This window comes from Anser cygnoides, chromosome 14 (genome assembly GCF_040182565.1).
Source record: "Anser cygnoides isolate HZ-2024a breed goose chromosome 14, Taihu_goose_T2T_genome, whole genome shotgun sequence".
Lineage (NCBI taxonomy): Eukaryota > Metazoa > Chordata > Aves > Anseriformes > Anatidae > Anser > Anser cygnoides.
Window position 1 is genome coordinate 917,044 of NC_089886.1, and position 24,229 is coordinate 941,272.

Here is a 24,229-nt window from a genome sequence, read left to right on the forward strand (position 1 = left end):
AATAATGCACTGGGTTGTCGTGCCTCTGCTGCGTGGCGTGCAGCGAATCAACCCTCGTCCACTCCCACGGCCGGCTCGGCGATGCCCTGGCATGCCATGGCACCCGTGGCTGCAGCGGTTGGCAGCAGCACTGCAAGGGTGGCCTCGGATGCGTGCTTCGCAGCAATGCCACCTGCTCTGAGGGGGAGAAATATCACGAACACCCTTATATATATTGGCGGGGCAGACTTGATTCTTGCATAAAGACTTACTTGAATCATTTCTGGAAAAAAAAAAAGAAAAAAAAAAAGCTTATAATAGATTTTAAGCTAAAAATATGGAGCCAGAAGTAGCTTGAGGAATGCCTGATTCCCCTGGAAGAGCCCTGAGAGATGTAGCTCTCCAAGGGATGTGGAGACAGGAGTATGTGAATGCCTCCCGTAGCATTTCTTAGCAATGTAGCCAGTGTATCTTTGTGCACTGATGGCAGTAGCTCACTTGGGTTCAGCTGTGGTCACAAAGCTGGGGATCCTCCCAGGGTCTGGCTGCTGTGCTCCTGGGGAAGGGCTGCTTTGCAAAAAGTGCTTTGTCCAGGGGTAGCGTTCAACACTGGTGCCCTTCTGGAAAATCCCTATGTCCTGGCTGGTCTCCCAGGTACTCTGATTTTTGCTGGTATCTCCTTAAGTGTGAATAAGAGACTCGGAGCTTACTGATTTGCAAGCATTTAGGAGTATTGTGAATATGTAGTGTGGTGTGCCACACAGAATGTGCTGTGTGCCTTGATTAATGCTAAATGAAAAGAAATGCCCCTGACTGGGTGTTTTAAATAAATGACCCAAGTTAACAGATGCAGCATGAGGTACTTTGGGGTTGTTCCTCACTATAATTAGAACAAAGATCGGATACCTCAGTCACTCAGCCATCAGTCTCTGTGTGCTTATCTTAATTTGGTTTTTATCCTTCAAGACTTTATGAGTACTCCTGAAATGGGACAGGATTTTGTTCTGTACATCCATTGATGGTCAGTTTGAGAAACTACTCAGAAGGCAGAGTCCTGCTGGCATGGCAGTCAGTGTGAAATCAGCCCCCTGGTCCAACAGAAACGGGGTTGGACTAGTTTTCGTTCTGCATTCCTGGTGTTATTTGCCTCTGGTCTGCATGTTTGCATTCCTGTTAGCGATGTTAAGTCTGCGCCAATTTGTTCTTGCTGTGATTGCTGATGCTCTGTTGTGTTCTGTTGGGTGCAAGTATACTCGCGAGCAGGCTCCCCTGTGCTTGTTGCAGCATATAGATTAATTTAAGAGAGGGCTTAAAAAAGACATCCTTTTTTATTTATTTATTTTTTAACTCACATCTACCTGCTGAAATTAACTGTCTCATAGTAAAGTGAAGACCAAGATCCCAGGCATGTTAAAATTACCAGAATTGGGGGTTTCCTTTGACTTTACATGAGTCAGGCTCCCCCCCCCCAAGGATTGTTGTAGTCTTGTTCTCAAGCCATTTCTCCTAGCTGATGTCTTTGAGGGAGTAATACCTGGTCTAAACTTCTGAAAACGCAATGAGGCTGGCTCTGGGCAAGCCACCTTCTGCTGGAAAGCTTTGCAGCGTGAGCTGTTTAGATGCCTGCTGTTCTGTGCCCTCCAGTTCAGCGCTGAATGCTAAACATGTTTTGTTAAAAACAGCGAGCTTGACTGCTTTGGACTTGAATCATATGTGAAAATGGATAGCTAAAAATAAACGTGTAGAGATTCCTGGAAGCAACACTGGGATGTGGGTGGGAGAGATGGGGAGTACGTTTTTGAGATGTCAACTTTTTTCTCACTCAGAAAAATTTAAATTCTAAAAAAATTCCTGAAACAATATTCAGCATTACGTGTTTGATTTTCCAATGAGAGCATCTCATTTAGGTGTTATCGCATTGAAATTTTTATCGAGTTCATCCTTAGAACTTTTTTAAACCAGAAGTGAGCAACAATTTCTGAAATTTTCTTTCGCTTCACACCAGAAAACATTTTTCCAGAAAAATTCATAGATGAGGGAGGCTTGTCGCAGCTAAACCTTCATCGCCGTGGTCACAGCTTACAGAGCTGACGTTGCCCGGCACTGAAATGCTTTGCCACGGAGGTGAGAGGTGAGGACAAAGCGCTGGGGCTGGCGCTGTCCCCGCACTGCCCGCACAGTGCAGGGGTGCTCGCAGGGCACCGCGCTTCACCGCAGTGCTGGAGACCAGGTGTGACACTCCATAAATGCTTTATGCTCTCTAGATTGAGATTCACGATTGAGACTAAAGGAAATGCAGACTAATAAAAGCTTCGGTAGTGTCGTGGTTCTGTGCCCACCCATTTTTCCTTCCAGCCAGCCCCAGCGCTGTCACCAGGCCATGCCTTACCTCTGTCTCTGTCTGTCGTAATCTCACCATTAGGACCTCAGCTGCCTCCCTGCTGATGGCACCGCCTTACATGACACAGGTATTTTCATAACTCCAGTAAAAGCTGCTTATTTTTTCACAGGGTGTTTCCAATCTGTTGTCAGATTGGTTCCTGGCAGCCTGAGCACCAGCCACTGGCGGCTAGATAGCTTCATGCAAGATTAATGAAGCACAAGGTAAGTGGAAATACAATGCAGGGAGGAGGTCAACAAAACTAGTTAATTCCTTAAATAGAGAGAACTTTAACTGCAGCCTGGGAGTGTTATCTTTCTGGGGGTGCACCTAAATGCCAGTTCAACCAAGAAGTGACACAGGCGCTTGCATTTAGGTGCAGCTCCGGAAAGATAAAACGATCATCTAGCGTGTGGCAGGAGGCATTTCATCTCAAACGAGCCGGGCAGTGCACGTGCCTCCGATGGCAGCTGGGTGCGAGTTACAGGCAGCTCCGCGGTCCTACAGCTCTCAGTAGCAGAGAAAGCATTGAGTAAGGGTTGAGAAAAATTAATTATGGTTAGTATTTGTAGTTTCCCTGCAATATATTTAATCCATTGTCACAAAATACACTACCAAAAAAAAAAAAGTTAAGCTTTTTTTTTTTTTTTGAGTTGGGAAACTGCAAATACTGAAAGGGGAGAGATCTGCCTGGCCCTTCCCCACTCTTCCCACTTCTGGCCCAGCAACGCTGTGCCTGGGGACTTTTCCCCGCACCAGGGCATATTCCTCGTGGCCTTTGCTACTTCGTTCCTGCAGCCTGGCTGCCCCACTGCCTCGCCAACCCCGTGCCTCTCCTGCTTGGCAGAGGGGCAGCACATGTCCATGGCTGTGCAAGCCCCCTCTGCTCCCAGCTCCTGCCTTCAACCACCCCACTGAAGTGGTTAACTCGCTTCAAAACGCTGTTGTTCTCTTGAATTATCGGCTGAATCTGCCAGCTGAGCGGAGAAGCGATTTAATTTTCCAGTTCAGGCATGGCAGATGTGCGTGTGGGAGGGCTGCGAGGGAGAAGGGAGGGTTGTTGTTGTTTTTCGGGTGACCAGAAATCTGGTCCACCCGATCTGATCTAACCTCCTTCCAGTCCTGGAGCCGCAGCAGCTGCGGGGGCTGCTCCCACGGCCCGGCTGCGCGGGGCTGGGGCTGGGCAGGGGCTGGGGGCAGCGGTGCAGCCTGCAGCAGCTCGATGCCACGCGGCCCTGCACAGGGTCCCCAGGGGCAACGTCCCCGCGGTGTCCCTGCCTGCGCTGCTGCTGGGGCAGCACAGGCTCACGCACAGCGTTTTGCAGAAGCCCTCGTTGTAGGGTGTTAATCCTCTTGCAGTCCCCTCTCGCCTGAGGTGCGCTGGCATTGCCTCTCCCAGGCTGCAGTCCATTTGCACGTTACTTGTTCAGCCTCGCACGTGTCTTGCCTTAGCATTCAGTTCCACGTCCTGAAGGTCAGAGCCCTGCTTTGGGCTTGCACTAGGAGGTGATAAGCTGGAATCAAAACCCAAGCGCTGGTTAACTGTTTTCAGCTCCCGCTGCAGGTAGAGCGAGACTCGTGTGATGCCAGGAAGGCGATCGGGCAGGAGCCAGAAGAGAGCTGAAGTTTAGTTCTTATCCTTTTCTTTCTGTTCTCCTACAAGAAGAACAACCAGAGATGTAAGCTTCAGTAGTTGAAAGGATAACTTGGCACAGGAAATAACCAAATACAATATCTCATGTTAATCAAAAACCTGTGATAAAAGAACAGTACAGCCTGTTACTCATAATTAGTCCTATCTTGAACTATGGAGGCTAACAATATCCAAAACAGCAATTTTAACTCCAGAACAGCGAGCCATCACAATATGCAGCACAGTAGGAGATAGAACTGCTCGCTGCCTGCCAGCTCCGTCCCTACTTCTGCATTTCTTAAATGAATATTGCACCTTCTATTGCCGCACATCGGCCCCTCATCTACCAGTCCTCTGCTCTTCCCACAGCCGGCGGGGGGCCGGTGCCCATGCTGAGGCAGAACACAAACACCACTTCAAGCCAAAGCTGTGCACGAAGGACGTCCTTCTCCTCGGGAAGCAGCCGGTAGTGGAAAATGCCAAAGAAAAGCAGCTCCAGATATTTCCCGTCTGGGTTTGCAGCACTCACCCAGAAACCTGAATATCAGCGTTGCTGGTAACAGCTTGCTAACACAAAGAAGAAACCAGTGATCAAAGATCTTGCAGTGGAAGAAATGTGATGTACTTTGAATTATTCTGCACAGAACACAAGCTTCAAAACCATCATTTTTGTCTCTACTTGAAAATTACAGTCTCTGCTTTTGAATTATTAGATGAAGAAACAAGAGCCAGCATTTGTGTGATGACTGAGAGATTTCTCTACAATGTACAAAATGAAAATTCATTACAGACATAATGCAACAACAAAGAAAGCAAATGTACAGACTTGGGTAAATGGAAAACACATTCAGCAAAAAGAAACATTGTGTATTTAGTGGAAAATGACACGGTAAGGTGTCTCTGCACACTTCAGATGAGAACTGCGTTAATTCCTTTTGGAGCTGGTTCGTTCCTGTAGTTTGGTAGCAGTGGTACTTCACCTGGTAACAGTGGCGCTCCTTCTGAAACCCTGCGTGGTCCTTACAGAAAATACGAGCACACGGCAGTGCAGTAGTGGTGACAGATGGCAAGCAATGGGATCCCGGTTTGGAGCTGCTGGGAAAGGTGCAGAGCCCTGGTTTGGGGCTGACCACTTAATGCTGGCCTCGGGGTCACGGCGCTGCAGGTCTGCAGCCGGGCCTGGAGCCTCCCCCGCTGGGTGAGGGAAGGTGGTGTGCCGCTGCCTGCATCGTACATGGGAGAGAGAAAAGGGAGGCGGCGCTGGGTTGGACTCTGTTCATGTCTGTAAAGCATTCTGAAATGTCCAAGGTAACGTAGCTCAAAGGTCAGCACCAACTCATCTGGCACCACGCACCGTAAACATACGGAAGCAAACCTTGCAGCAGGTCACGAGCAGGCTGTAATCTCGCCCATCAGTACCTGCTCTAGGAATGTGCTAAGCTAGACAGCACCACGCAGCACCAGGAAGGCTTTGGCAGACCTTTCAGCACGTCGTAGTGAGGCAAGAGCTGAAGAGAGCTGTGTGTCTTTCTTAAATCAGTACGGGAACCACTTGTTCTATTGCTCTGTCAAAAATTATCAATCGGAGGTTTGAGGAGGTTGTTTTTTTTTTTCCTGCCCCTTTTAACCTTTTCTGGTTTTGCAAATTAAAAGAAGTTTTCCAATCAGATTCAATTTCTCCTTCAAATAAGTAGGCTGTATGCTGGGGAGACACTCTTCAAACTGCTCCGAGATTGAGCCGTAAATCAATAGCAGCTTCAGGACAAGTTAGTGATGCTGAGAATCCGAGATGAAGTCATGGATTGATGGGAAGGCTTTCAGAATGACACACAAGTCGAAATCACACCTTTTAAGTTCAGATCTCAGCATATTTGTCTCTGGGAAGCTATTCCTTCCCTGACTGACTCAGGGAAGTGATAAACGTACAGAAAAAGGCAGCTAGCTATACATCGTACTCTCGGACTACCCCATTCAGCAGCCATTTAAGCGTGCTCCAGATATTCCAGCACCAGATAAGACGTTACGGAAAGGTTGTCTCTGTGCCTGATAAGGAACATTTGCTTACCTGCCTGGTTTTAGGCAGGAGTAAAACCCTCCTTTTGCTTATTCATGAGTAATATAATTAAGTAGAAAGAGAACATGTAAAAACAGAGTACTCTGAGACCGCTTCCAGCCCCCAAGAAATCTAAATATTTGGGGCTGAGGATATACATGGAGATGCACAGTTGGTAATCACACGCAAATGAACCATTGCGGCGGAGCCAGCTGCTCAGCAGCGGAGCTGCTCCGGCTGCGCTGAGCAAGGGCACGCCCGCGGCACCAGAGGATCTGCTGCTGCTCCTCCCGTTCTTTTTCTGGCTCTAACTCGCATCTCTTGTAGGCAAATGAGAGGGAAGAAATGACAAAGGGATTTGAATCTCCGTTCTGATGACTGCAATATTATGTGTAGGTTTCCTGGTGGAGAAAATGCTGCAATGCATCTTACGTGTTTGTAGCGTAACGGGACCATTGAGCAAAGATGAACCATTCTGGAGCACTAATGCTGCGTGAAAAGGCGTCGTTATATTTGGCAAGTGCTGCTTTCTGTCAACAGCAACCTGTTCTTTGACTTTAGTTATTTATTTTTGTTAAATGAGGGGCACATTTCCAAGTGATACATTTTTAAGCGTTATTCTGAGGACTGGGACATATTTCAGGGGACACCAGGAATATTACCTGGTTTGCCTGTTGCTCCAGCACGTCCTGCCCGCACCCCATCCTCTTTCCTACTGAAGCTTCTTTGGAGTGGCTGATGCCCTGTATTTGTAGGCCGGGCAGCAGCAGAAACATGGTTTCCCTGAAGTACCTCACTTACGGTCGGGATAAGGAAATGACTCAATCTGCGATATCTTGCAGTCACATTAAAACGAGATCACAGTGCTCGTGCAAAAGAAGTCTATTCCATGGCTGCACTTAATTCTCTTGAATTTTGTCAGTGCTGTCACATCCTGCCTCTTCTCTTCCTTGTGGTCCAGGCTCAGGTTTTTGTTGTTGCTAGTCCTTTTATTCAATTAATTCCTCTTCCTTATGGTGGGTCTGAAATGTCATCGTCTGCACTGGCTCAACACATCTATTTGTGTTTAACCTGCCTTCTGCCTGAGCTCTGAGCCCATTTTAAAAGCCTCAGCAGTCTGGGACTTTCTACAAGGTTTTCCATTTCCTTTTCTTATTTACTGTAGAAAATTGCTGATGGAAGAAAAAAAAAAAAAAAAAGTTCCCCTTTGTTCATGGAAAATGCATCAGAAACTGAATACAGCTTCAAGAAATAGCAGGAGTCCATTTGGCTGAAACAGGAGGGAAGAAACAAAAAGGGGGAGATCAGAATGAGAACATCTGGATGTCGGTCCCAAGACATTCACATAACAGACTGAATTTCAGAGGTACCCAAACCACAGTGCTAATGTTTACCTTGGTGCATGTGGGCCTCGGCTGAAAAAGAGGGATAGAGAAATAGGTGAGGGAATAAGCAGGGATCACGCAGAATATCAACTAATGTCAGCTTATCATCCAGAAACCCTCACCTTAGGATAAGCCGCGTCCAAAACTGCCTTACTGTCCTCCCTGTCCTTGCTCCCTGGTCTCTCTGCAGCCATCTAGCAGCTTTCTTGCTTTGCCCACTGGGCTGTCAGACCTGCTCGCAAAGCAAAGCCGCCCTGCCTCGTCGTGCCAGGGGGCCCCATCCCTCCCGCTGCGTTTGCCCCTTCCCAGCGGCGCGCGGAGCTTGCTGGAGCCCAGCAGGCGCAGCGCAGAAGTGTCCGGGGCTCCTTCGCTGGCTCCCTTTAGGGCTGCGGAGGAAGGTTTGTCTTTCCCCATGCTGTGTGCATCAGAAGCGATTCTAATCTTTTAATAGCCATAGGAGGCATTATCCTTGCACACATTTATTCCTGTGTCTCCGTTCCAGAAAATTTAATTGGCAACGCAGCCGAACAGCCAGTCTCGTGGTGTGAAGATAGAGGCAGGAGAAGTAACATCTCTGCTAGTCGGGGTTTTTCCAGTGCTTTCACTACAGGGTCAGGAGGAGATCTTTTCTGAATATCATTAGATTACCTATCAGTTTACAGGCACGCATCAAAATTAATCTGTTGCTGAGGGTCAGTACGTGGTTTCCTCCGGTGTTTTCTTTCCTCCCACACAGACTGGGGTTATTCTGAAGCGCTTGCCCTGGTGCCTCCTTACAGAGCTCCAGCACCTTCAAGATGAAACAGGGTCCAGCTAGGAGCTGGGCTCTGGGAGCGAGTTTCCATTGTGCTCAGTGTGCCTCCGTCACCTTGGCAAGTCACTCGTGCTGCTGCTCTCCCTGTGCCAGCGGCTGCTGCCGCCCCTTGCCGTGCAGCAGGAGCCAGCGAGGGGCAGGCGCTCGTGGATTACACGGCGCGATGCTCGGGGTGATGCTCCCTGTGCAGTACAGTGACATTGTAAAAATGTTTTCTGCACTGAAGTACTTGGAGGTGACTTAAAAAGCAAAGGCATAATATTTTATGGGTGGATGTGTTAATCACTGTATCGCAGCAGTACCTCATGGCATGAGTAACGGCTATAAAAGCACCTTGAGCTGATTTGATGAAAAGTGTTTTGTGGCTATTCTCTGTTTCTCCCCCTGCTGTTTTACACTCCTGCGCTGTGTCACCAGCTGAGCCAGACGAGTGGCTGAGCTCCGTCGGGGAGCGCTGCCCTGGGCGAGAGGCAGCGGCCGCACCTCCTGGGAGCACGGGGCAGGAGGTGAGGGGGGCTCGGGGTCCACAGCCCCTTCCCCGTGCTGAGGCTGAATTCCACCTGGACGCCGTGGATGAAGCAAGGCTTCAGGAGCAGGTGAAATACAGCAGCTTGCTTTCAAGCGTTGTAAATTTTCAGGTGGGCAGAACCAAATGGATTGCCCTTTACCCAATAATGCAATCTGTTACAGAAGAGGAGCGCGTATAAAGAGCTTTAAACTGGACAGCCTCTGAGCGCGGATGCTCTGACCAGTAACAAAGCAGTGTCTCGTGGGGTACAGAGGGAGCAATAAATTCTATATTGGCACTAAACAAAATCTAGTATCTACTGCATTTTCTTGCAAGGCAATGTGCTGAGCAGTTGTGAATAATTCAGGTAGCCAAAGGCACTTCTAGATACAGGCATAGGATGGGCTTCAAACCTGCTCGCCTTCATGAGATCCCTTTTTCAAGCTCGGTACCTGCTGAACCCTTCTCTTTCTCTTGGCGAGGATGTGGTGCCCGTCTGTGCAGCTTTACCTCCTTCAGCCCAGGATTAGATTTCCTTTGATTTCACCTCAGAGTGCCAATTAAAAAAGAAGCCCCCGCAATTCTACAGAAGAGCATGAAAGTAAACTTGGGAGACTTGTCATGAACTGCTTCCTTTCTGTGTCACCACGCACACCGGGCACGGCTGCTCCTGCTAGTTGCAAGTAATTGAAACAGGTGCGGGATTAATATTTATAAGTTTTCCCTAAAGCACTATTTGATCTGCTCATGTGAAATGCTGCACGTGGAACACTTTCTGTGACCTGGGTCTCAAGTGCCCTCCATTGTCCCATGCTTGGTGCACACGTTAAGTGCACTGCCAGTAGAATTTCGTATTATTTATAACTCGTTTTCTGTATCTCAAGATGTCTGAAGGCTGACGTCAATGCCCCTTTTCTCCCCAGAGATGGCCAGGGAGCACCATTCTCCAAGAAGGAGCCTCTGCTCAAACCGGCTGAGCACTAATAATCAAACAAGCAGCTCTGACCGGCCGGCCGGCTGCCTGGAGGATGCCCTGCACCCCTCGGGGCGGGCTGCGGGGTGCTCTGCTGGCCACGGGGTGGAAACGGCCCTGTCCCCACACCCCCCCACTTATTTCCACCCTTCCTGGGTTTTCACCAGGGACATCAGTGGAGAGCATTTTGGATCAAGCGTGGCTGACGGCAACACCCTGCACCCAGAATATCAGCCCTCGCTCGGCCAGCAGCTCCCAGCTTCATCTTGGTATTCTGCTGGCGTAGCAGCCGGCGAGGACTCGCCAGTTCTTTTCAGCGTGTCATTACTGGGCTATTAGCTGCCTGTGAACTGTGTAATTGAGACAGAGCAGATTATGCGTAGACACGAGACGCTGCCTCGTGTCCTCGTCTTCCCCGGGACCCGCTGGCACGTGTCCCCGTCCCCGTGGCCGCCTCGCCCCGCGACATGGCTCGTCCCCGCCGCTGTGTCGTGCAGCGTTTTTTCTGCAGCTGGGTTGGGTGAGCATAACAACAGGAGAATAACGGGAGGTGAGTATTGCCACGTGTAATGACTTTTCACATGAATTCATACCAAATTTTGTGAGGAATGATGGATAACTTTATGAATAGGTAGCAATAAACCATACACTCATTTTGCGAGAGCAGGGCCAGGTGAGCCTTAATTCCACAACTCTCTTTCACTGAAATGTCAATGATCTGGGGGGTTTTATTGCTTTTTTTTTTCTGTTGGCAGACTCAGCAAGCAAAATGAAGCACTGTGATGTCTCGCCTGCCCTCTCCAGACGCTTCGCAGCCAAACGTGCCACATACCGAGTGACGTGCGGCAGAGCCATGCGGTATGACCGGGGCGTTCGGTGGCGCTGGAGCTGCAGATGATGCTGTGTAATGTAAACACCTTGCACTTTGTTAACAGCTGCAATAATAATAAAAAAACAACAGAGTAACAGAGTAAAGCATGGGGACAGATGGGCAGGAATGTTAAGCACCCACTGTAGGGGCTTAAAGTGGAGCATAGATGCACGACAATGCATGTCTGCTCTTGGGTACGTTTGGCTGTGTGCCCTGTGGGTGTGTGTCCGGCAGCTGTGTGCTCCATGAGTGTGTGTCCTGCAGCTGCGAGCCCCAGCTCCGTGCCCCATGGGTGTCTGTCCTGCAGCTGCGTGCCCTGTGGGTGTGTGTCCTGCAGCTCCGTGCCCCATGGGTGTCTGTCCTGCAGCTGCGTGCCCCATGGGTGTCTGTCCTGCAGCTGTGTGCCCCATGGGTGTCTGTCCTGCAGCTGCGTGCCCCATGGGTGTCTGTCCTGCAGCTGTGTGCCCCATGGGTGTCTGTCCTGCAGCTGCGTGCCCCATGGGTGTCTGTCCTGCAGCTGCGTGCCCTGTGGGTGTCTGTCCTGCAGCTGCGTGCCCTGTGGGTGTCTGTCCTGCAGCTGCGTGCCCCATGGGTGTCTGTCCTGCAGCTGCGTGCCGGCCTGCTGCCCTCGGGCTGGGGCAGCGCACGCAGCGGGTGCGAGGCTCAGTTTGCTGGGCTGCTGGAGCACTTTATGTCAAGGCCATTGCCTGGAGGTTATTTTTCAGTTTGTAGAACTTAATTCAATTAATGGAAAGTCTGCGAAAGTGGAAACATTCTTTTTGTGATGCTTCTTCAAATGAATTAATTTTGGCAATAGATAGCTTTAATACTGTCGTTTATTTTTCTCAATTTGCAGAAGACTCAGAGGGATGCCTGTATAGGAGACAGACATCTAGACAAAACAGTTGAAAATATTGCTTTTTTTTTTTTTTTTAAATAAAAGAATAATCTCAAATCTACCACCCCATCTTTCTGAGAGTTTGCTGTGTGATACATGAAAACTGGGGTGCCAGTAGGAGTACGTTTGTATGGAATCAGGTTAAAGACGAGCCTGAAAAGAAGAGTTGCCTGGGAACGAAGGCTGTTGCTGGAAAATGTTTATGAGGACGTTTTAATGCATTGAATAGGTACAACTGGAAAAGCTGAAATAAAGAAAATGAGTATTGTTATTGTTCCATCATCCAGTTTAACAACTTCTCCCCACATTTTTTGTAAAACCTGGATCATATTAAAGAATTCACTAAAACAGCAGAAAGGAGAATTGCTCACTGATAATGAGCACTCCCCAGTTACACTTCCTGGGCAAGGCACACATTTGGACAAAGGCAACCACCTTCACGGAAATGGTCAGAGAAGTGAATAAAGGTGTGGCTTTAGCTAAACTGGCACTAAATCTTCTTTTGACACCCCAAATGAAGGTAAATTGAACCAAAGTCCCTTTGATTCTGAAACCATTTGAGAGATTTAATGACTAAGCTAATTGTTTTTCCTAACTGATGATGCATAATTCATTGTGAATTTTAATTCTGCAGTGTTCGGGTGGGTTCTGGTGCAACATTTTCCTTTACTTTGTATGGAGGCAATCATCTCTTGGATGCAGGGAGGTAGAGAGCCAGAGGGAAATCAGCCTGCTGGAGGATTTGCTGCAGACCTGGAGTCAGAAGGCTTTTCAAACCTGTACTGGTGCAATACTTTCCTGTTGCCCTGAACTGTGGGGAATATTGAAGGCAGCTGGCAGCTGGAAGGGTATCACGCTGCCAGTGGTGACTGCAGAGCTGGGATGGGTCGGGTTCATCCTGAGCCCAGCCTGTAGCACTGGGGAGAGGACCCCTGCGCTGGGTGCACCCTGGGGCCCTGCCATGCAGTGTGAACCCGCTGTGCCCCGGCACGGCACGCTGGCACTGCTCGCAGCACACTGGAGGTGCCACCGAGAAGGGAGCTGCTGCTGCTGAGCAGCCTCTGCTTAGCACCAGGACAAGGCAAGGGCTCATGCTGCTGAAGAACTCACTCTGTTATGCTCAGATTGTTGTATCTTGGAAATACTAGCTCTCTGTCCACCTTAGGTTTTTACCTCGGAGCATTAATTGCTATCAGTGAGGAGCATTGTGCTTAAGGGAGCGTGAATTTTGTTTCCACTTGGTTTGCTCTTCTAGGCTTTTACCTGGTTCTGGTATGTGTGGTAGTGTGTGCTGTTACTGGCTCGGATCAAATATACAAGAGCAGGCTGGGACACAAGTGCACTTTTCTCCCAGAGATGCCTACTGGCAGCGACAGTAAGAAAGATTTCTCCCTGCATAAAACAAAAGTGGAGGTGAGGAGATTAACTGAGCAAGAGACCGAGCTAAGCGGATCTCCACAAGCTTCACATCCGAAGCAGAGGCCGGCAGCGCTGCTGCACGATGTGGGCAGGAAGGAGACAGGGATACGTTTCCCGGCATGGAGAGAACAATTCTAGTCCTTTCTCAGGCAATTTTTTAAGTATTAGCAACCATGGTAACTGAATAGAAATGTAACCCGTGTGCTGTGCATTCAGCTTGACACAATTATCTCTGCAGAACAGTCACGTTAAAAATAAACATGGCTTGCACCAGATTCCTCAGCCACCTCGCTCCGTGCTGTGTGGGAGACCTGCCTGATGCCGGGTTCAGGCTGGGCAAGTGCATCGCACGCCGAGGCCTGTGCAGTGGCCTCTTGCTCTTTGAATGGCATCTGGGGCAGTGGGGGCCTTTGTGGGTCCCCCTCGCCCAGGAGCGTGGGGGCGGCAGCAGGGGCAGCGCATGGCTGGGGAGGGGGCCCCGGGGACCTGCCCTTCCCCACTCTGCGGACGGACGATGAGGGCAGCGGGCAGCTCCAGGTGCCCGGGGAGCTGCGGAGCTCTGCAGGCATGGGGGGGCTGCCCCTGGGGGGCTGCCCCTGGGAGGGATTCGTGGCACTGCAGCCTTGGTCTAAGCCAGGCCCGGTGTAACAGCGGGGGCAGGCATGGTCTCTTCAGTACTGGCACCGCAGCCTGAGCTCTGTGCTCCCGCGCTGGAGCAGGGGTCCTTGCTGGTAACCTCTGTGCAGGCGGAAACACGCCACGGTCTTCCTTTTAAGGGCTGTTACTGGTTTTATTTCATTCTTACGTCATTTAGAGACATCCTTAACGTTCTCTGGATTTACTGGTACGTCAGCGCATTTGCCTACTAAGCACAGCTATTTTTCCACTCCAGACAGCTTTTGAAGAAAGTAGCTGGTGTTTTAGCAGTACTTACTGCATCTAACGTGGCACATGTGCAGCCATGCAAAAACAGCTAGAATCAATGTTTGCTCTCATAACCATTGGCCTAGATCAGTAATAATTCAGATTTGATTGATAACAGTGCATCATCCATTTACAGTAGGGCAAACCTTGGATAGCAAATCTCTTGCTTTTAGCAATCCTACATAAGATCAGTCGAGGGTGCACTTAGCCCAAATACAGATTGCAAGCTGTGACTTAATATAATTGCTAGAAATAAGTTTAGGAAGAAAAAGGGATATGGGTCTTTCATTTTGTCAACAAACATACTGTGATTTAAAATTCGGAATAGTTTGGATCTGATATTTCTGCCTCACATCAGTATAGCATCTACAAGACAGAGCAGAATGTGAGGAAAAATTGTTATCGAGTTGGTCTTGTTTGAAACCAGCTGTTCTTCGTTGGTCTGTGCATTTCAAACCGCATTCACACTCAGTGGTGGGCATGCAATACAAGCCTGACATGCTTTTCTCATTTGTAAACTTGTGATGAATTCTTCCACCAGCTTCAGCAGATGAGTAGGATTGAAAAGAGATGTGTCAAATACTCCTCCGTTTTTTTGGTGAGCAGATTGCCCAGCACCTTGGGCTCCTGTGTTTGCTTAGGAATAGGTCACCGATAAATCCACAGAGGCAAATATTTCAGAACACAGACTAATGCAGCCTAAATCACTGCTAAGCTGTGTGGTCTTATTTCTAAGCTTGTGGGAGAGGTTCCCTGCACTTGCACCAGAGTGGATGCGGGCATGCGGGTTCACTGCAGAGGGGTGGAGGGAAGCGTACCTTGTGCACCACATGGCTCTGGATCAGAGCAGCAGCTAAATCATCAAGAAAAAGCATGTCAAAGTGGAGCAGAGAGTTTGAGCATAAGGAAGCACGAAAATGATCTTTTTTTTTTTTCTTTTTCTTTTTCTTCTCCTTTTTTTTTTTTTTTTAATAGTAAATGCTGTGGAAATCAAGGGAAAGGCTTAGATTGCAAGCTCTTAACCACTAAAGATTTTTGCAAGAGTCATTTCCGCAAATGTCTTACCTTCCATATATAGATCTTGAGTCTATGCTGTTAATGGACTGACAAATGTACAATAACCCCAGATGACTGTTGCTTCATTGCTTGGCTATACAGATAAGAGGAATGCTTCCTTTTGATTGAGATCTTAAATCAATTGTTCCCTTACCAAATGTCTAGTGGTTATTATCCAAGCAGAAGATAAAGTTCAGATGGTAAATTGTTAATATTGTAAGAAAAATGTCTGTTGTGTCCTACTTAAAGTTTCCTGTCTAGATGAAATACATTCTCCTATAATATTTAAGATTGCGTGTAATCCATCAGAGCGCATGTTTGATCAGCGGCCATACTCGCCCTGCCACTGCCGCCCGGTTTAAAGCACGGCTCTGCAGAGTCTGCAGGGGCAGCGAACGCAGCCTCGCCCCCCGGCTGCCCGGCGCTCCTGCTCCTGGGCGAGGAGCAAACGGCTGGGGAGCTGCCTGGGAAGGGCGCAATGCACGCCACCACGCATCTCCACACCCGCACCGAGCTGCTGGGACAGAGCTGCTGCCAGCACGGGGCCCGGGCAGAGCCCAGAAGGGACAGCAGCACAGAGCCGCTGCCCCGTCCGCTTCCCCTCAGCGGGGTGCAGGAGGGCAGGAGCTGTCGGTGAGCCTTCAGACAAGGCCACGGGATGGGGCAGGGGGCGTTTGGCCGAGGCCGTGCCTAACCAGCGCTTGTGAGGACAGCGCTTGTTGTCAGACCCTGTCATTGCCTCTTCAAGTTCTGGGACTATAGTAATAAATGGCAACCATTCGGATGATCTTCCTTTATATCTCTATATCTGTGTTACCAAAGACACCAAATTTCCTCTCAAGCACTCAAAATACATCGTCTCGCATTTGCTTCCCAAATGAGCAACTATTGTAATTCTTCATCTACTCATCTCTGATTTAGCAGAGGTCATTATATTTCCTACCAATTTGTTACTGGATTTTCACCCTGTGTCACCGAGAGAAATAGTTCTGTTATTTTCTAATGGTGACTCATGTTGCACCTTATGAACTTTAACTAGTCCCAGGGTCATTTTCATTGACAAATTGCTGTAGGCTGCTCAAGTAATTATTTGTCCTTGGGAAGATGTATGTCCTTTATTGAAGTTATCCTACGAGTAAAACAATCTTAACTATTAAAATGTCTGCTCTATCATTGGAAGATTAAATGCTTATCCTTTTGACCAGCTCAGGCTAGTCCTTGAGAAGCAGAAATCTTGCAAGAAGTGCTAAAATCTACCGCAAGAAAGGCTAGCTGTTAGAGAAGGCATATAACTAATCCGAAAGCATAGAACTAATTCTGATACATTTCTGCTTTCACTTCATTGTGATGTTTTAGGTCTGACGGCGATCACCAAGGATCACACAACGCCGGTGGCTCCCCGTGTCTCCAGCGGCCGGGCTGGCGGCAGTGTGCTGTGCCGGGCCCAGGCCGAGAGGCGCCCAGCGCTGCCAGGCCGCGGCGCTCCCTCCGCTTTCTCTCTGGGGTTCGAAGGCAAGAAGATGCCTCTCCGCGGCCAGCTGGGCTCTGCAGGAGGCAGAGCGGCTCCCATGAGCTGCCCCCGGCCTGGGGCGCTGGTGGAGACGCAAGCCCTTTCACCGCTGTGCTCTCACGTTTGTGTGGCTTCTTCAGCAACGTGCTCTGAATGATCCTTTCCAAGATGCCACTGAATAATCCAGGAGATAGGCACAGGTACAGAGTGCGTACAGAATTGGGGGCGCACCTTGAACCTGAAAGGCGTCAGCTAAGAGTCTGGTAAATCAAAGCAAACCCTAGTTCCATTGAAACCAAAGGGAAAGCTGCAGGAAAGTTGGCACAATGGGCTTTGCTCCCGAATTTGGTAAGGAAGAAGCAGAGGGAGAAGAAGCTCTGCCCCTGCAGAGCCCGGTTACCACAACCCCAGAGGCCAATGCTGCAGCAAGCTCTGAGACCTGTGTACACGGGCTGGATCCTCCCCCCCTCCCTGCTGGGTCTGCGTGACGTTCAAGGACCTGACATAAAAGAGAAACCCAGTTCCCACATTGCCCTCTCAGACACTTTTATATTGCTTGTCTCCTTAACCCAGAATTTGTGGTAGTGGTGGCGGCTGCTGCTGTGACAGATGCTGGAAGAGGCTGGCAATATTTCTGGTGCTAAAAACAGCACTTCTTTGTTGACAAACTGTTAAAAAAAAAGATTTACTGTTATGGGGCTGTTTCCCCTCAGGGTCATTTTCTGCAGGGAATGACTTTGGCTCTGTCAGCTAAGGACATGGGAGCACAGCACCGGGGACGTGCAGATAGCAGCCCCTGGGGAAGGGACAGTGATGTCCCGCGTTGTTGCACAAGCCATTCGGAGCAGCGGTTTGCCCAGCGGTGGATGTTCATGCCAAGTTCCTTTGCAGTTGCTTTGGGGTCAGGTGAGAGGCGAGCTGGCTGGGCTGTGCGGTTGCTGCTGCTGCCATGGGCTCGGTGCCCAGCCCGAGCAAGGGGGCAGCCCCACACGGTCCCCACACAGCCAAGATGGGAAGGGACCGGCCACCGGAGCCCTCCTTGGAGCTGTGGTGCTCCTTTGGGCAAGGCCTCTGCTCCGGAGAGGGTTTGAACGCACACCAGGAACGCTTCACATCTTCAAAGGCTCTGGAGCACATCCATGAGCCCAAAGGTGTTTTCTGCATGGGTTCTGGCATGGTTTCACACCTCTGCTCCAGCTGCACGACCCCAGCACTGCCCCATGCCATGCCTGCCCACCAAGGTGCGAGGGCTCCGCATTGGGCTTCCCAGAAGCAAGCAGTGACTTCTGCCACCGGTCTGCCTGATGTGCTCGTGATGACCTGCAGATGGTTCATGTGCAGCCAGTGTAAACTTCAAAGTTAATGCAACTTTATGGGCATCAGTCTGTGGTATCCTATCCCCTGCGCCCTCCCCCAGATAGTCTCTCTCTCTTTTTTTTTTTTTTTTTCCCCAGTTCATTGCTTGGAGAGCTTGCACTGAGCAGTTTGTGCTTTTCTTGCCGTGGGAATAAACAGAAGACAGTTGTCAATCTAGGACATTTCACCAACATTGAATGCAATGCCTTTTTTTTTTCTTCAAAGACACTTTGGGGATTTTAAATGATCTTTTTGACTGTTAACAGCAACCATGTAGCTGTGCATCTCCATTAACGTCTTTGCAAATATTCATCTACAGTAAGTGCCTCCCGGCTCTATTGCATTCCTGATTTTTTTTCTATTGACAGGAATCAATAGCAGCATATATGAGGAAACAGATAAATATATATCTAGCTAATGAGGGGTAAATGGCTCTTCAGAGCACGTTGGTCTCACAGATTTCCATTTGTCTCTGCCTTTTTCTATTTTTTGGCTAAATACTCCGCTATGCATGTTATCTCACTCACCTTGAATGTGTCTGAAATCTCCAGTCTCTCTCCAACATGTTTTCAGCATTTTGCAATGTCAGATGTTGCTTCCAGCTGTAAGAGAAATTATCTTTTATATTTCTTTAAAGGAAAAGCAATTTAGAGCATTTACATCTGCAGAAACAGTAGCTCCTTGTGGAGTCCAACACCCAAGAGGTGCTTGTTTTTTATACGCTATCGGACTATATCAAAGGCAGCATTGTAGAGTAGTTAATGATTGCCTTTTCATGTCAGTTTTTAAATTCTTGTGTAGTGTCTTTATTATTCACACCAATCTGTCTTTTAGATCATCTTCCATAGACACTCCAGATTAAATTTTCTTCATTATCATTATAGAACAAGATGAATAAGTGGCACATCTGTTCATGAAGTAGTTTATTATCTGTTCTGATGAGGTTTTGGATGAATAACGGAATGACTTAAATATGGAACAGACAAATGCGTACAGGTTTATGCATAATCTTAAATTTGTAACCAGTAATGCTAACTTGAGGAATCTGATTTTATACTGAAGAGTTAATTATTAACTAATGATCTGGGTCAACTTATTATGAGGGCAAGCTTAATGAAGGGACAAGATGAGGCAGAAAACAAACCTGCATGTGAAATAGCACTAATGAAGACCCACACATTGTTTAATTGGTTCTCATTCCATCACTGCAGAGGAAAACTCTATAAATATTTTATAAACACACCATTCTAGCCATGTAAAACCAAATTGCACCAATAAATCTATTTATCCAGAAGTTATTTCCTAATTTCTTACAGCTGCATCATTTACAAAGGCGGACGCTGATTGTTTGTCTTTCACGGAGACAAAAAGGCTACGTTTTCAGCACCCGCGTGGCAGTGGTGGTTTCCACAAGCACCCCCAGACCGCCACATGCACCCCGTCCCGCTCGCCCGGGCTGTGGTGGTCCCACGGGGACACGAGCCCAGGAGCTGGCTCAGGATGGACGTGGGCAGCTGAGGTTTCCCAGCTGCGGGTCAGGCTCCTTTTTGAAGGGCCCGTTCTTCTCTTCTGTGCATCAAGTTTCTCCTGACTTCCCCAGGGTGCCTCAGTCCAAGCCGGGTGCCAGGGTGGGGAAGGAGCAGAGGGAGCAGTGGGGAGCAGGGTGACGGCCTCCTGCTGCCCGTGCAGCAGGGGCACTGCTCGGTGCCCTTATTGACCCGCTGCAGATGTGGTAAAATGAAGCGTCAGAGTTCTGTGTGATCTTTACATTTTTATTTTGGGGAAGGGAAATGTCAGCGGTTTATATGTAAAATATGAGCCCGCGTAAGACGGAAGAGTTGAATCTTGAGATCCAAGTGACAAATCACTCGAGCTACAGGAGCTGTCACAGTATACAAGGTTGCCAGGAACAATCAATGAAATTATAGCCTTGTACTACATGGTTGTTTATCTGCTGTTATGGAAATAAGGTACCATCAAAACTGTTGAAAAAACTTGAAGATTACAGTAGGCACAATTTTGGGATATGACAGCAGCATTTAATCATGTTATTCTGACAGGTCCTGTTAAAAAAAATTGCAAACTTCTACTGTCATTGCCTGCATATAGCTGAAAGGATAACAATTAAGGTTATTTGTCAGCTGTTGTGCAATAACAAATTTGGAATACTGTACGGTGTCTCAGGAGGCCAAAATCCCTTGAGTAGAACAGGTAATACAACAAGCAGAAGGGTGTGCATTGCTAGGAGTGCTTTTCTTCTACCAAGCCAAAGCAACAGTGCCCTGCATGCCTCAACTCCCGGCATGTGCTGATGTATTTCTCAACCATAAACTGTATTTACATATACATGAACCAGCACAGGATCTTCTGAAATAACCAAGAGAACTTTTAGTACTCAAAACAGAAAATGATAAAATTATGAATCTACACCTCATTTTGTCATATGTTTGGAGCTGCAGCTAATGGAGTTATTTCAGGAGCTAAACACGAAATGGGTATTGACAATATCTTCACATAAAATTTCATGCTTCTTCTGTAATGGAAAAGAGCTCCTTCAGGAGGACATTGGGATCTCAGCTTTGCCACTACTCTGAAGTGCTTTCTAAAAGATCCTGGCGCTCCTGGTGCCACAGGGAGAACCAGCTGCACCAAGGCCGGCGGAACAGGGCCAAGTGCTGGCCCCTTCCTGCCTTCCCCGCCGCGAGCAGCATTTACCAGGAGGGAAGGAAGAGCCCAAACCAGGCCCGGCCCTGCGGTGCCCCTTTGTCCACACGTCGGGCTGCACCTGCTCCCCTGCCAAGTTCTCGTTTCCCCGGCTCATCTCTGGCTCAGAGGACCCCACGTGCCCCTCGGACGAGCGGTTCTCCCGGGCGCCAATGGAGCTGCGAGGTGGAAGCGAAGGGCGGTGGATGAGGAGGGCAGAGCCCAGCGCGGGGCAGCACCGGGGCCTGGGGTGCTGCTGCGAGGCTCCGGCACCACTCGCGCCCTGGGCTTCTTCACTCGGTGAAGAAAAAGTTGTTCAGCTAATCCTACCAGACTGTCATCGGCTGTCTAGAGTTATGCAGAAATATTTAACTTCCACATGAAACTACAGAAGGAAAGTTAATTTAATATATCATTTGAAGACTAGAGCGTTTTGCAGTCAACTCTCTGTTGGTAATAAGGCATTATGAGCTTAACTTCAGGCTTGAGCTTGGATGTGGGACGGAAGAGGCATCCCCAGTCTCCAGGCTCAGGACGAGGGGATCTCTCAATTAAAATGTTAGCATTTTCAGTAAATAGCAGTAACTGTATATTGACATTTTCAAAAGCAATGCAGAAAAGTTGTTTGCCCCAAGACTGTATTCACACCATAATTTTGCCTACACACTTTGAGATATTTTTGCTTGTTTTCTTTATTTTCCAGATTTTATGAGTTAAAAGTCTTTACTATGGCTTTCATGAAGAGTTATGATTTACACCTGAATTGCTGCTGTAGGAATTTTAAATATATAAAAAAAAAGTTTAGTCCAGATTAACTTTACGCCATTATTCATACTTGGAGATGCCGTACTGAACATTTTTGTCTACTTCTGAGCACAGTATCAATCACCTCTGTTCTTGACAAGCCCTAAGGAAAAGAACATTTATCAGTCTCTATTAGAATGGTCAAAAAAAATAATAATTCTAGAAATGACATTTTATAAGAGAACATGCTCTGGTTGGAAAATATCAGTAGCTCAATGTTTTTCCTCAAAAGTTCCTCCTCATATATATATATAAATAATATATATATATATCCTCCTTATATATTTGCTGTCATCACAGCATCCATACCCCTCACTATTCTTATTTTAGTAGATGCTTTTTATATATTTTCCTGTCAGCCCCATGGGGGAAGATTCCAAAAAAGGACAGCAGGAAACCAGAGCATATTCGGCTAGCGTGAAACCCACCCAGAACCCCGAGCCCACAATTTTCTGTTGGCTCTGCTCCATGCCCACGGTCCCCAGAGCCAAGCGTTAAGCAGCCCCGGCCGCAGGGAGGGGGGATCGCAGTACTGGGGCAGGCCTCCCCCCCTCCGGGACAAAACAGGCTGACTTTCTTTCCAGCAGGCACAGTATTTGTCCAAGAACTGTCCAGAACTTTAGATGATTAAATGTGACACCACATACATTTACCTATAATAGTAAAATCAGTGGGACTATTAAAGTAGATTATGCACTAATAATTATGCAAATATTCCTTCAGTGAAACTATAAAAATCTCATGAAGATTTAGCACATGGCTATTATAAGGAGAGAAACGTGGAAAATGAAAATGAAGATCATTACCTTTAAGGAGTTAGGGGAATTTTTTTGCTATCATTTAAATACATGGTTTGGGATGCCTTTGAAGGTTTAACCTGGAGGAGGATATTTGTTATAATATTGCTAAGTACGGCTGCAGGATGAAAATCTGGTCTGCCTGGAGAAATGATCACTGGAAAACAGCTCACCTGTTCCGTCATTTCGGGAAGGACTTAACTGCAGCATTACAGCATTATAAAAAGCAGAATAACATTTGTATCCCTAGCAGTTAGGTTTAAAGTGAATATCCATTTTCCTGTTTCAGGGCATAGATGAGTAACTGGAAGAAATTAGAAGGTGCTTTGGCTGCCCCCCGCCCAATTCGCTTGTTTGCAGCCGCAGCTCTGGGTGCAGAGCAAAGCCAGGAACTTGTTGCCCCACAAGCTGTAACAGCTTGATATTTCGCTGTGTTTGATGTTATGAAATGATTTAATATTTGATAAAGAGGCCACTCAAAGGAGCAAATTCAGTTTAATTTATTGAAACTGGGTTCAGCATCCAGGTCCTGATGTAGCATTTAATACTTAATTAACTTTAAAAATACAGGAACCTCTGGAAGTGTAGATACCAAACTGATAGGTGATGCTTTAAGGCTGATGGCATTATACTGTTAAAAAAAAAATAAAAATAAAAAATAAAAAAGCTTTTTTAATGCTTAAATGTCAGCTTGTGCACGCTGAAGTCAGAAACCTGAAGTGCATTTTACTATTTGGCCCTGGCGTGGTGTCCAGCACAGATCCAGCTCCTGCCAGCCGTGCTGGTCTAAGAGGTTTGCTTCTCCAGGGTGCTTGGGGCGTCTGCTTAGTCAGAGATCAGCAGGAGGGGCAACAACAGCTGCTGTCCGGTTGTTTAATTCTGAGCGCGTCAGGGACTTGGGCACCACGAGCGCTCAGTGCGGGAGGCTCAGGAAGGGCGAGCCTTAGCTCTGCAGGACCCCCCCGACCCAGAGCAGCCTGCGAGCTGTGCCTGAGCACAGAGAGCCTGGTCCAGAGCTGGGGACATCCTCGCCCCTCCTGCTGACGCGAGGACACGCTGTAGTAAACCTAGGCCAGAGTTACTGATGAAGGGAAAGTAATGCTGTTTATAAGCTTTATTCATTCATTAATAACTAGAAAATGCACAGGCAGTTCCTGAGGCGGAATCAGAGACCAGAAATAATGCTTCTACTTGCTCACTTAGTTGGACTCTTTTTGAATATTTAAACTTTCTGGCCCAGTGAGTCTCATTTCCCTGCAGAGCTCCAGTGCATAACAAAACCTCCCCGTTCCTGCTGTAACATCTCGCGGAGTCTGCGCCCGCGGCGAGCTGGGTGCTGGGGTTGAGCCCTGAAGGCTGCTGAGCTTCCCCTTTCTAACTGCACGTGCCTCTACTTCAGATGTGGATTTTTAGCTGAATACAGCCCATTGCAGGGATTTCAGCACACTTGGTCTGTGCTTTAGGATCTGGGCCTTGCCATGGACTTCAACATTAGGATAGCTGCCACCAGTGCTAGCAAGGCGGTGGGCTCCTGCCCGTCTGCTCGGCCAAGAACATCTTTGCCATATCCAGGCTCTGCACAGGCTTACAGAAAACCAAATTCTCCAAAACAGATTCAGTTGGGGGTTTTTAAAGCATCTCTGGTACTCGAGAGCTGTCCTCTGAGACTTAGACGTCCAAATGCCAGCTTATATTGTCTTTAGGAAAAAATGAAAGCAAATCTCCAACTCTGCTGGAGCTCTTCCAGATAGCACTGAAAATGGCTTATGAAGAAAGCATGCAAACTGCAGCTCTCACCAGAAAAAAAAAAAAAAAAAAAAAAAAAAAAAAGAGGGCTGGGGGAAGCCTTGAGAAATCTCTGAATAATTGAAATTAGCAACAAGCTGCATGGTAAAATTGTCCTTAGTGCTCAGTGTAGGTATTAGCTCTATATTCCAGCACAGTAGACTGATGTTAGACAGCAGGGATGTTCTCCTGGTGAGGTGTTAGCCCAGTGATATTGGTTTACTAAACTGCTAAATATCCCTCTCTGGAAATACCTAAAACCAGGCTATTCAGACCTCAGCAGGGCTGGGTGCAGCTGTCCGGTGGCAGGAGGCCAGGCCAGGTACCTTTCAAGATCACTTCCAACACTGTTCCATTCTTCTCTTTGATATACCCAGTCAG

At 48.0% G+C, this 24,229-nt stretch overlaps 1 long non-coding RNA gene across 2 annotated transcripts in view; it reads left to right on the plus strand.

Annotated features, from left to right (window-relative positions):
* LOC106032656 (uncharacterized) overlaps positions 1 to 9,404 on the plus strand; it is a 64,668-nt gene extending 55,264 nt beyond the window's left edge. Inside the window, exons 4-5 of one of the 2 annotated variants that reach the window (XR_010834968.1) lie at positions 2,490 to 2,583; positions 3,912 to 9,404. This is a non-coding gene — a long non-coding RNA (uncharacterized lncRNA). The remainder of the gene's footprint in view (positions 1 to 2,489; positions 2,584 to 3,911) is intronic. The other variant, XR_010834969.1, reaches the window with a different exon arrangement.
* The last annotated feature ends 14,825 nt before the right edge of the window (positions 9,405 to 24,229 follow it).